Source organism: Melozone crissalis, unplaced genomic scaffold (genome assembly GCF_028551555.1).
Source record: "Melozone crissalis strain CALT ecotype California unplaced genomic scaffold, PUWL_Pcris_2 ptg000672l_1, whole genome shotgun sequence".
In the NCBI taxonomy this organism is placed as follows: Eukaryota; Metazoa; Chordata; class Aves; order Passeriformes; family Passerellidae; genus Melozone; species Melozone crissalis.
Window position 1 is genome coordinate 23,264 of NW_026536340.1, and position 9,676 is coordinate 32,939.

General features: G+C 66.3%; 1 long non-coding RNA gene across 1 annotated transcript; it reads left to right on the forward strand.

Annotated features, from left to right (window-relative positions):
- Positions 1-5,421: 5,421 nt before the first annotated feature.
- LOC128950507 (uncharacterized) lies at positions 5,422-8,646 on the forward strand. The gene is made up of 3 exons (XR_008484368.1): positions 5,422-5,497; positions 7,344-7,437; positions 8,491-8,646. It is a non-coding gene; the product is annotated as an uncharacterized LOC128950507 (long non-coding RNA).
- The last annotated feature ends 1,030 nt before the right edge of the window (positions 8,647-9,676 follow it).

Below are 9,676 nucleotides of genomic sequence, written 5' to 3' on the forward strand. Positions count from 1 at the left end.
AAGCCCCCCCCAAAGCCCCCCATATCCCCCCTTATCCCCCCCATATTCCCCTGTAGCCCCGCCCCCTGCCCAGGCCCCGCCCCCTCGCCCCCCGCTCGCCCCCCGCCCCCTGTTGTCCGCGCATGCGCACAGCGCCGGGCCCATCCCGCGGCCGCGGACCCGCAGGTACCGGAGGGGGGGGGGGGGGGGGAGGGGGAGAATACCCGAATTTGGGGAGGGGTCGGCGCCGGTCCCGGCCCGGGGGGTGCGGGGGGGTCTGTCCGGTGTCCCCCGGTGCTTCAGCCCCGGGCCCGCCCCGCCCCGGCCCCGCCATCCCCGGCCGCGCTCCCTGCGCATCCCTCGGGCCCGGCCCGGCCTCGGCACCGGCGCATCCCGGGGACCCCTCCCCATTTTCGGGGGCTCATCCGCATTGCCCGGGACCCCTCCCCATCCCGGGGACCCCTCCCCATCCCTGTGCCCCTATCGCGGTCCCTCCCAGCATCCCGGTCCCTCCCAGTATCCCGATTTCCTCCGGTACCCCGGAGCCCCCTCCCCATTTTCGGGGACACATCTCCATTCTCGGGGACCCCTCCCCATTTTCGGGGATCCCTTCCCATCCCGGGGACCCCTCCCCATCCCCGGGACCCCCAGTCAGACCCCTCGTTCATCCCGGGGCTCCCATCCCCATCGCGGTCCCTCCCCATCCCGATCCTCGCCTGCATCCAGGGACCCTTCCCCATTTTCGGGGATTCATCCGCATCCCGGGACCCCTCCCCATCCCAGGGACCCTTCCCCATTTTCGGGGACCCCTCCCCATTCTCGGGACCCTTCCCCATCCCAGGGACCCCCAGCCAGACCCCCCGTTCATCCCGGTTCCCCTATCCCCATCCCGGTCCTTCCCTGTATCCCAGAGACCCTTCCCCATTTTCCGGGACCCTTCCCCATCCCGGGGACCCCCAGCCAGGCCCCCCGTTTATCCCGGTTCGTCCCAATATCCCGATTTCCCCCGTTCATCCCGGAGCCCCCTCCCCATTCCCGGTCCCCCATTCCCATCCCAATTTCCTCCTCCCCATTCCCAGAGCCCCCTCCCCATTCTCGCTGCCCCCTCCCCAGTAACGGAGCCCCTTCCCCAATCACGGTACCCTCTCCCCATTCCCGGTCCCCCATTCCAGTCCTGAAGCCCCCTCCCCCATCCCGATCCCAAATCCCGGAGCCCCCTCCTCATTCCCGGTCCCCAATTCCATTCCCGGAGCCCCCTCCCCATTCCGGTCCTGCCGCCCCCTCCCCACTCCTGCTGCCCCCTCCCCATTCCCAGTCCCCTATTCCAGTCCCGATCCCCCATCCCCATTCCCGGTGCCCCCTCCCCATTCCCGCCCCCCTTCCCCTCACCCCCACCAGCCCAAGGGGGGGGTCCCAGCCCCCCAGACCCCTCCCCAGCCCCCCCAGACCCCCCCAAACCCCCCCGTCCCCTCCTCATTCCGGTCCTGGGACCCCCTCCCCATTTCCATTCCCGTTGCCCCCGCCCCATTCCCGGAGCCGCCTCCCCATCCCCTCACCCCCATCACCCCAAGGGGGTCCCAACCCCCCAAACCCCCTGCCCCCCTCCCCATTCCCGGAGCCCCCTCCCCATTCCCAATCCCCCATCCCCATCACCACCCCAAATGGGGGGGGGGTCCCAGCCCCCAGACCCCTCTGTGCCCCCCAAACCCCCCCAAATCCCCCTGCCCCCCTCCCCATTCCCGGAGCCCCCTCCCCATTCCCAATCCCCCATCCCCATCACCCCAAATGGGGGGGGGTCCCAGCCCCCCAGACCCCTCTGTGCCCCTCAAACCCCCCCAAATCCCCCTGCCCCCCTCCCCATTCCCGGAGCCCCCTCCCCATTCCCAATCCCCCATCCCCATCACCCCAAATGGGGGGGGGGTCCCAGCCCCCCAGACCCCTCCCCAGCCCCCCCAAACCCCCCCAAACCCCCCCAAACCCCCCTGCCCCCCTCCCCATTCCCGGAGCCCCCTCCCCATTCCCAATCCCCCATCCCCATCACCCCAAATGGGGGGGGGTCCCAGCCCCCAGACCCCTCCCCAGCCCCCCCAAACCCCCCCAAACCCCCCTGCCCCCCTCCCCATTCCCGGAGCCCCCTCCCCATTCCCAATCCCCCATCCCCATCACCCCAAATGGGGGGGGGTCCCAGCCCCCCAGACCCCTCCCCAGCCCCCCCAAACCCCCCCAAACCCCCCCAAACCCCCCTGCCCCCCTCCCCATTCCCGGAGCCCCCTCCCCATTCCCAATCCCCCATCCCCATCACCCCAAATGGGGGGGGGTCCCAGCCCCCCAGACCCCTCCCCAGCCCCCCCAAACCCCCCCAAACCCCCCCAAACCCCCCTGCCCCCCTCCCCATTCCCGGAGCCCCCTCCCCATTCCCAATCCCCCATCCCCATCACCCCAAATGGGGGGGGGTCCCAGCCCCCCAGACCCCTCCCCAGCCCCCCCAAACCCCCCCAAACCCCCCTGCCCCCCTCCCCATTCCCGGAGCCCCCTCCCCATTCCCAATCCCCCATCCCCATCACCCCAAATGGGGGGGGGTCCCAGCCCCCCAGACCCCTCCCCAGCCCCCCCAAAGCCCCCTCTGTGCCCCCCCCCCAGGCTCGCCATGACCAAGGAGCGCGGGGGGGACCCCCCGGCGGGGGGGGCGCCGCCCCCCGACCCCCCGAGCCCCCCGAGCCCCCCCAGCCCGGCCGTGGAGCGGCGCAAGCGGCCGATGGTGCACCCCGCGGCCCCCGCCCCCCTGCCCAAGGACTACGGTGAGACCCCGCCCCAAATCACCGGGACACGCCCCCAAGGGCAGGGGGGACCCCAAAATGGGAACCCCAGAAAGGGACCCCCCCCAAAAAGGGACCCCCCACAAAAAGGGACCCCCCAGAAAGGGACCCCCCAGAAAGGGACCCCCCAAAAAGGGACCCCCAAAAAGGGAACCCCCAAAAAGGGAACCCCAAAAAGGGACCCCAAAAAGGGACCCCAAAAAGGGACCCCAAAAAGGCACCCCAAAATGGGAACCCCAAAATGGGAACCCCAGAAAGGGACCCCCCCCAAAAAGGGACCCCCCAGAAAGGGACCCCCCAGAAAGGGACGCCCCAGAAAGGGACCCCCCAAAAAGGGACCCCCAAAAAGGGACCCCAGAAAGGGATCCCCCCCAAAAAGGGAACCCCAAAAGGGACCCCAAAAAGGGACCCCCAAAAAGGGACCCCAAAATGGGAACCCCAAAATGGGAACCCCAAAAAGGGACCCCAAAAAGGGACCCCCCAAAAAGGAACCCCCAAAAAGGGACCCCAAAAAGGGACCCCAAAATGGGATGCCCAAAAAGGGACCCCCAAAAAGGGACCCCAAAAGAGACCCCCAGAAAGGGATCCCCCCCAAAAAGGGACTCCAAAAAGGGACCCCCAAAAAGGGACCCCCAGAAAGGGACCCCCAAAAAGGGAACCCCAAAAAGGAACCCCAAAAAGGGAACTCCCAAAAAGGGACCCCCAAAAAGGGACCACCAAAAAGGGAACCCCAGAAACGGACCCCAAAAAGGGATGCCCAAAAAGGGAACCCCAGAAAGGGATCCCCCCCCAAAAAGGGAACCCCAAAATGGGAACCCCAAAAAGGGAACCCCAAAAGGGACCCCAAAATGGGATGCCCAGAAAGGGATGCTCCGGGGATGGGCAACCCCACAGGGGATGGGGGACCCCCCCAAAAATGGGACCCCAAAAAAGGACCCCCAAAAAGGGATGCCCCGGAGATGGGAACCCCACAGGGGATGGGGACCCTAAAATGGGACCCCCGAGGGACAGGGACCCCCAAAAAAGGGACCCCCATGGCAATGGGACCCCCCGGGAATGGGGAAATCCCCAAAAGGGACCCCAAAAAAAGTGACCCCCAAAAAGGGAACCCCCGGGCATGGGGAATCCCACAGGGGATGGACACCTCCCAAAAATGGGACCCCCCAAAAAAAGTGACCCCCCCAAAAAGGGACCCCCCAGGGATGGGGAACACCACAGGGGATGGGGACCCCCCAAAAAAGGGACCCTCAGGGGATGGGGAACCCCAAAATGGGACCCGCCCTGGGGACGGGGAAATCCCACAGGGGATGGAGAACCCCAAAAAGGGATGCCCAAAAAGGGACCCCCCAAAAAGGGACCTCACAGGGGATGGGCAACCCCCAAAAAGGGACCCTCAGGGGATGGGGAGCCCCACAGGCGATTGGGGACCCCCCAAAAAGAGACCCCAACAGGTGACAACGACCCCCACAAGTGACAATGACCCCCCCAGGTCACAGATAACCCCATGGGGACCCCCCAAAAATGCCCAAAATGGGTCTGGGGGACTCTTTGCTCACTACTGCGGGTCTGATGGTTTTGGGGTGTGACCCCCCCCCAGGTGACAGCGACCCCCCAAAAAGGGACCCCAACAGGTGACCACGACCCCCACAAGTGGCAATGACCCCCCCCAGGGCGACAGAGACCCCCTCAGGGCACAAAGAACCCCCCAAAAATGCCCAAAATGGGTCAGGGATGGATTCTTTCCCCATTATTTCATGTCTGACGATTTTGGGGTGCCACCCTCGATGTCCCCCGTGTGTCCCCCGTGTCCCCCCGGGTGACAACGACCCCCGCAAGTGACAACGACCCCCCCCCCAGACCCTCCAGGTCACAGACAACCCCATGGGGACCCCCCAAAAAATGCCCAGAATGGGTCAGGGATGGATTCTTTCCCCATTGTTTCGGCTCTGACGATTTCGGGGTGCCACCCCCCCGGTGTCCCCCCCGTGTGTCCCCGTCCCCCCCCCCCGTTTTTGCCCCCCCAGCTTTCACCTTCTTCGACCCCAACGACGCGGCGTGCCGGGAGATCCTGCTGGACCCGCGCACGACGGTGCCGCAGCTCTTCGCCATCCTGCGCCAGTGGGTGCCGCAGGTGCAGCACAGCGTGGACGTCATCGGCAACGAGGTGGGAAACGGGGGGTCTGGGGGGTCCTCAGGGGGTCTGGGGGGTCCTGAAGGGAGTTTGGGTGGTTTTGAGGGGGTTTGAGGGGTCCCGAGGGGGTCTGGGGGCCGCAGCTCTTCGCCATCGTGAGCCAGGATGCAGCACGGCGTGGGCGTCATCGGCAACGAGGTGGGAAACGGGGGGTCTGGGGGATCCTCAGGGGGTCTGGGGGGTCCTCAGGGGGTTTGGGGGGTCCTGAAGGGGAGTTTGGGTGGTTTTGAGGGGGTTTGGGGGGTCCCGAGGGGGTCTGGGGGCCGCAGCTCTTTGCCATCCTGCGCCAGGATGCAGCACGGCGTGGGCGTCATCGGCAACGAGGTGGGAAACGGGGGCAAAATGGGGGTCTGGGGGGTCCTCAGGGGGTTTGGGGGGTCCTAGGGGAGAATTTGGGTGGTTTTGAGGGGGTTTGGGGGGTCCCGAGGGGGTCTGGGGGCCGCAGCTCTTCGCCATCCTGCGCCAGTGGGTGCCGCAGGTGCAGCACAGCGTGGACGTCATCGGCAACGAGGTGGGAAACGGGGGGTCTGGGGGGTCCTCAGGGGGTCTGGGGGTTCCTCAGGGGGTTTGGGGGGTCCTAGGGGAGAATTTGGGTGGTTTTGAGGGGGTTCGAGGGGTCCCGAGGGGGTCTGGGGGCCGCAGCTCTTCGCCATCCTGCGCCAGGATGCAGCACGGCGTGGGCATCGTCGGCAACGAGGTGGGAAACGGGGGCAAAACGGGGGTCTGGGGGGTCCTCAGGGGGTTTGGGGGGTCCTGAGGGGGTCTGGGGGGTCCTCAGGGGGTTTGGGGGGTCCTCAGGGGGTTTGGGGGGTCCTAGGGGGGAATCTGGGGGGGTTTGGGTTGGTTTGGGGGGGTTATGAGGGAGTTTGGGGGGGTTTATGGTGGGGTTTGCGGGAGTTTGGGGGCTCCTTGAGGGGGTTTGGGGGGTTTGGGTGGGGTTCGGAGGGAGTTTGGGGGGGTCCTTAGGGATGTCCCCGGTGGCTCTGGTGACACTGGGTTGTCCCTGGTGGCACCGGGGTGACCCTGTGACGTCCCCGTGTCCCTCTGGTGTCCCTGGGGTGTCCCTGGTGACACTGGAGTGGCCCCTGGTGGCACTGGGATGTCTCTGGGTTGTACTGGGTGTCCCTGGGGTGACATTGGTGACATTGGTGGCACTGTGACGCCCCCGGTGTCCCTGGGGTGGCATTGGTGGCATTGGTGACATTGGTGGCACTGTGACGTCCCCGGTGTCCCTGGGGTGTCCCTGGTGGCACTGGTGACATTGGTGACCCTGTGACGCCCCCGGTGTCCCTGGGGTGGCATTGGTGACATTGGTGGCACTGTGACACCCCCGGTGTCCCTGGGGTGGCATTGGTGGCATTGGTGGCCCTGTGACGCCCCCGGTGTCCCTGGGGTGTCCCTGGTGGCACTGGTGACATTGGTGACCCTGTGACGCCCCCGGTGTCCCTGGGGTGGCATTGGTGGCACTGGTGGCACTGTGACGCCCCCGGTGTCCCTGGGGTGTCCCTGGTGGCACTGGTGACATTGGTGACCCTGTGACGCCCCCGGTGTCCCTGGTGGCACTGGTGACATTGGTGACCCTGTGACGCCCCCGGTGTCCCTGGGGTGGCATTGGTGACATTGGTGGCCCTGTGACGCCCCCGGTGTCCCTGGGGTGGCATTGGTGGCACTGGTGGCCCTGTGACGCCCCCGGTGTCCCTGGGGTGTCCCTGGGGTGGCATTGGTGACATTGGTGGCCCTGTGACGCCCCCGGTGTCCCTGGGGTGGCATTGGTGGCACTGGTGGCACTGTGACGCCCCCGGTGTCCCTGGGGTGTCCCTGGGGTGGCACTGGTGGCACTGGTGGCACTGTGACGTCCCCGGTGTCCCTGGGGTGTCCCTGGGGTGACATTGGTGACATTGGTGGCCCTGTGACGCCCCCGGTGTCCCTGGGGTGGCATTGGTGACATTGGTGGCACTGTGACGCCCCCGGTGTCCCTGGGGTGTCCCTGGGGTGGCACTGGTGGCATTGGTGGCCCTGTGACGCCCCCGGTGTCCCTGGGGTGTCCCTGGGGTGGCATTGGTGACATTGGTGGCCCTGTGACACCCCCGGTGTCCCTGGGGTGGCATTGGTGGCACTGGTGGCACTGTGACGCCCCCGGTGTCCCTGGGGTGTCCCTGGGGTGGCATTGGTGACATTGGTGGCACTGGTGACATTGGTGGCACTGTGACGTCCCCGGTGTCCCTGGGGTGTCCCTGGGGTGGCATTGGTGACATTGGTGGCACTGGTGGCACTGTGACGCCCCCGGTGTCCCTGGGGTGTCCCTGGGGTGGCACTGGTGACATTGGTGGCACGGTGACGCCCCCGTGTCCCCGCAGATCCTGCGCCGCGGGTGCCACGTGGACGACAGGGACGGACTGACGGACATGACCCTGCTGCACTACGCCTGCAAGGCCGGCGCGCACGGCGTGGGTGGGTGACGGGGACAGGGCCACCAAGGTGTCCCCAAGGTGTCCCCATGGTGTCCCCAATGTCCCCAGGGTGTCCCCAAGGTGTCCCCAAGGTGTCCCCCAGTGTCCGTCTGTCCTGGCTCTCCGTAACCCCAGGCGTCCACAGTGTGGGTGGGTCACAGGGACAGGGACACCACGGTGTCCCCATGGTGTCCCCAAGGTGTCCCCAATGTCCCCAATGTCTGTCTGTCCCCAGGTGACCCTGCAGTCTCCGTCCGTCTGTCCCACTGGGGTGTCCCCAATGTCCCCAAATGTCCCCAAATGTCCCCAAATGTCCCCAAATGTCCCCACTGTCCTCAATGTCCGTCTGTCTGGGCAGGGTGTCCCTGTCCATCCATGCCCTCAATGTCCCCAATGTCCCCAATCCCTCCAATGTCCCCAATGTCCCCAATCCCTCCAATGCCCCCAATGTCCCCAATGTCCCCAGTGTCCCCAATGTCCCCAATGTCCCCAATCCCCCCAATCCTCCCAATGTCCCCAATGTCCCCAGTGTCCCCAATGTCCCCACTGTCCCTCAGTGTCCCCAATATCCCCAATGTCCCCAATCCCCCCAATCCTCCCAATGTCCCCAATGTCCCCAATGTCCCCAATGTCCCCAATCCTCCCAATCCTCCCAATGTCCCCACTGTCCCCAGTGTCCCCAATGTCCCCAATGTCCCCAATCCTCCCAATGTCCCCAATGTCCCCAATGTCCCCAATCCCCCAATCCTCCCAATGTCCCCAATGTCCCCAATGTCCCCAATGTCCCCAATCCCCCCAATCCTCCCAATGTCCCCAATGTCCCCAATGTCCCCAATGTCCCCAGTGTCCCCAATGTCCCCACTGTCCCTCAGTGTCCCCAATATCCCCAATGTCCCCAATCCCCCCAATCCTCCCAATGTCCCCAATGTCCCCAATGTCCCCAATGTCCCCAATCCCCCCAATCCCCCCAATCCTCCCACTGTCCCCAGTGTCCCCACTGTCCCCACTGTCCCCAATGTCCCCAGTGTCCCCAGTGCTGTCCGTCTGTCCCCAGGTGACCCCGCGGCCGCCGTCCGTCTGTCCCAGCGGCTGCTGGCCCTGGGGGGGGACGCGGGTCTGCGCAGCCGCTGGACGCACATGAACGCGCTGCACTACGCCGCCTACTTCGACGTGCCCGAGCTCATCCGCACCCTGCTCCGGGCGGCCGCGCCCCGAGGTGAGGGGGAGCACCCCAAAATCGGGATTGGCACCCCCAAATTGGGATTGGCACCCCCATAGTGACAGGGACACCCCAAACCCCAGTGAGGCTCAGGGACCCCCTCACTTCGACGTGCCCGAGCTCATCCGCACCCTGCTCCGGGCGGCCGCGCCCCGAGGTGAGGGGGGAGCACCCCAAAATCCAAACTGAACCCCCAAAATCCAAACTGAACCCCCATAGCAACAGGGACACCCCAAACCCCCAGTGAGGCTCAGGGACCCCCTCACTTCGACGTGCCCGAGCTCATCCGCACCCTGCTCCGGGCGGCCGCGCCCCGAGGTGAGGGGGGAGCACCCCAAAATCGGGATTGGCACCCCCAAATTGGGATTGGCACCCCCAAATTGGGATTGGCACCCCCATAGTGACAGGGACACCCCAAACCCCAGTGAGGCTCAGGGACCCCCTCACTTCGACGTGCCCGAGCTCATCCGCACCCTGCTGAGGGCGGCGGCGCCCCGAGGTGAGGGAGGGGACCCCAAAATCGGGAATTGACCCCAAAAACCGGGATTGGCACCCCCAGATTGGCAATGAACCCCCCAAACCCCGACTGACACCCCCAAACCCACCCCTCCGACGTGCCCGAGCTCATCCGCACCCTGCTCAGGGCGGCGGCGCCCCGAGGTGAGGGGGGAGCACCCCAAAATCGGGATTGGCACCCCAAATTGGGATTGGCACCCCCAAATTGGGATTGGCACCCCCATAGTGACAGGGACACCCCAAACCCCAGTGAGGCTCAGGGACCCCCTCACTTCGACGTGCCCGAGCTCATCCGCACCCTGCTCCGGGCGGCCGCGCCCCGAGGTGAGGGAGGGGACCCCAAAATCGGGAATGAACCCCAAAAACCGGGATTGGCACCCCCAGATTGGCAATGAACCCCCCAAACCCCGACTGACACCCCCAAACCCACCCGTCCGACGTGCCCGAGCTCATCCGCACCCTGCTGAGGGCGGCGGCGCCCCGAGGTGAGGGGGGAGCACCCCAA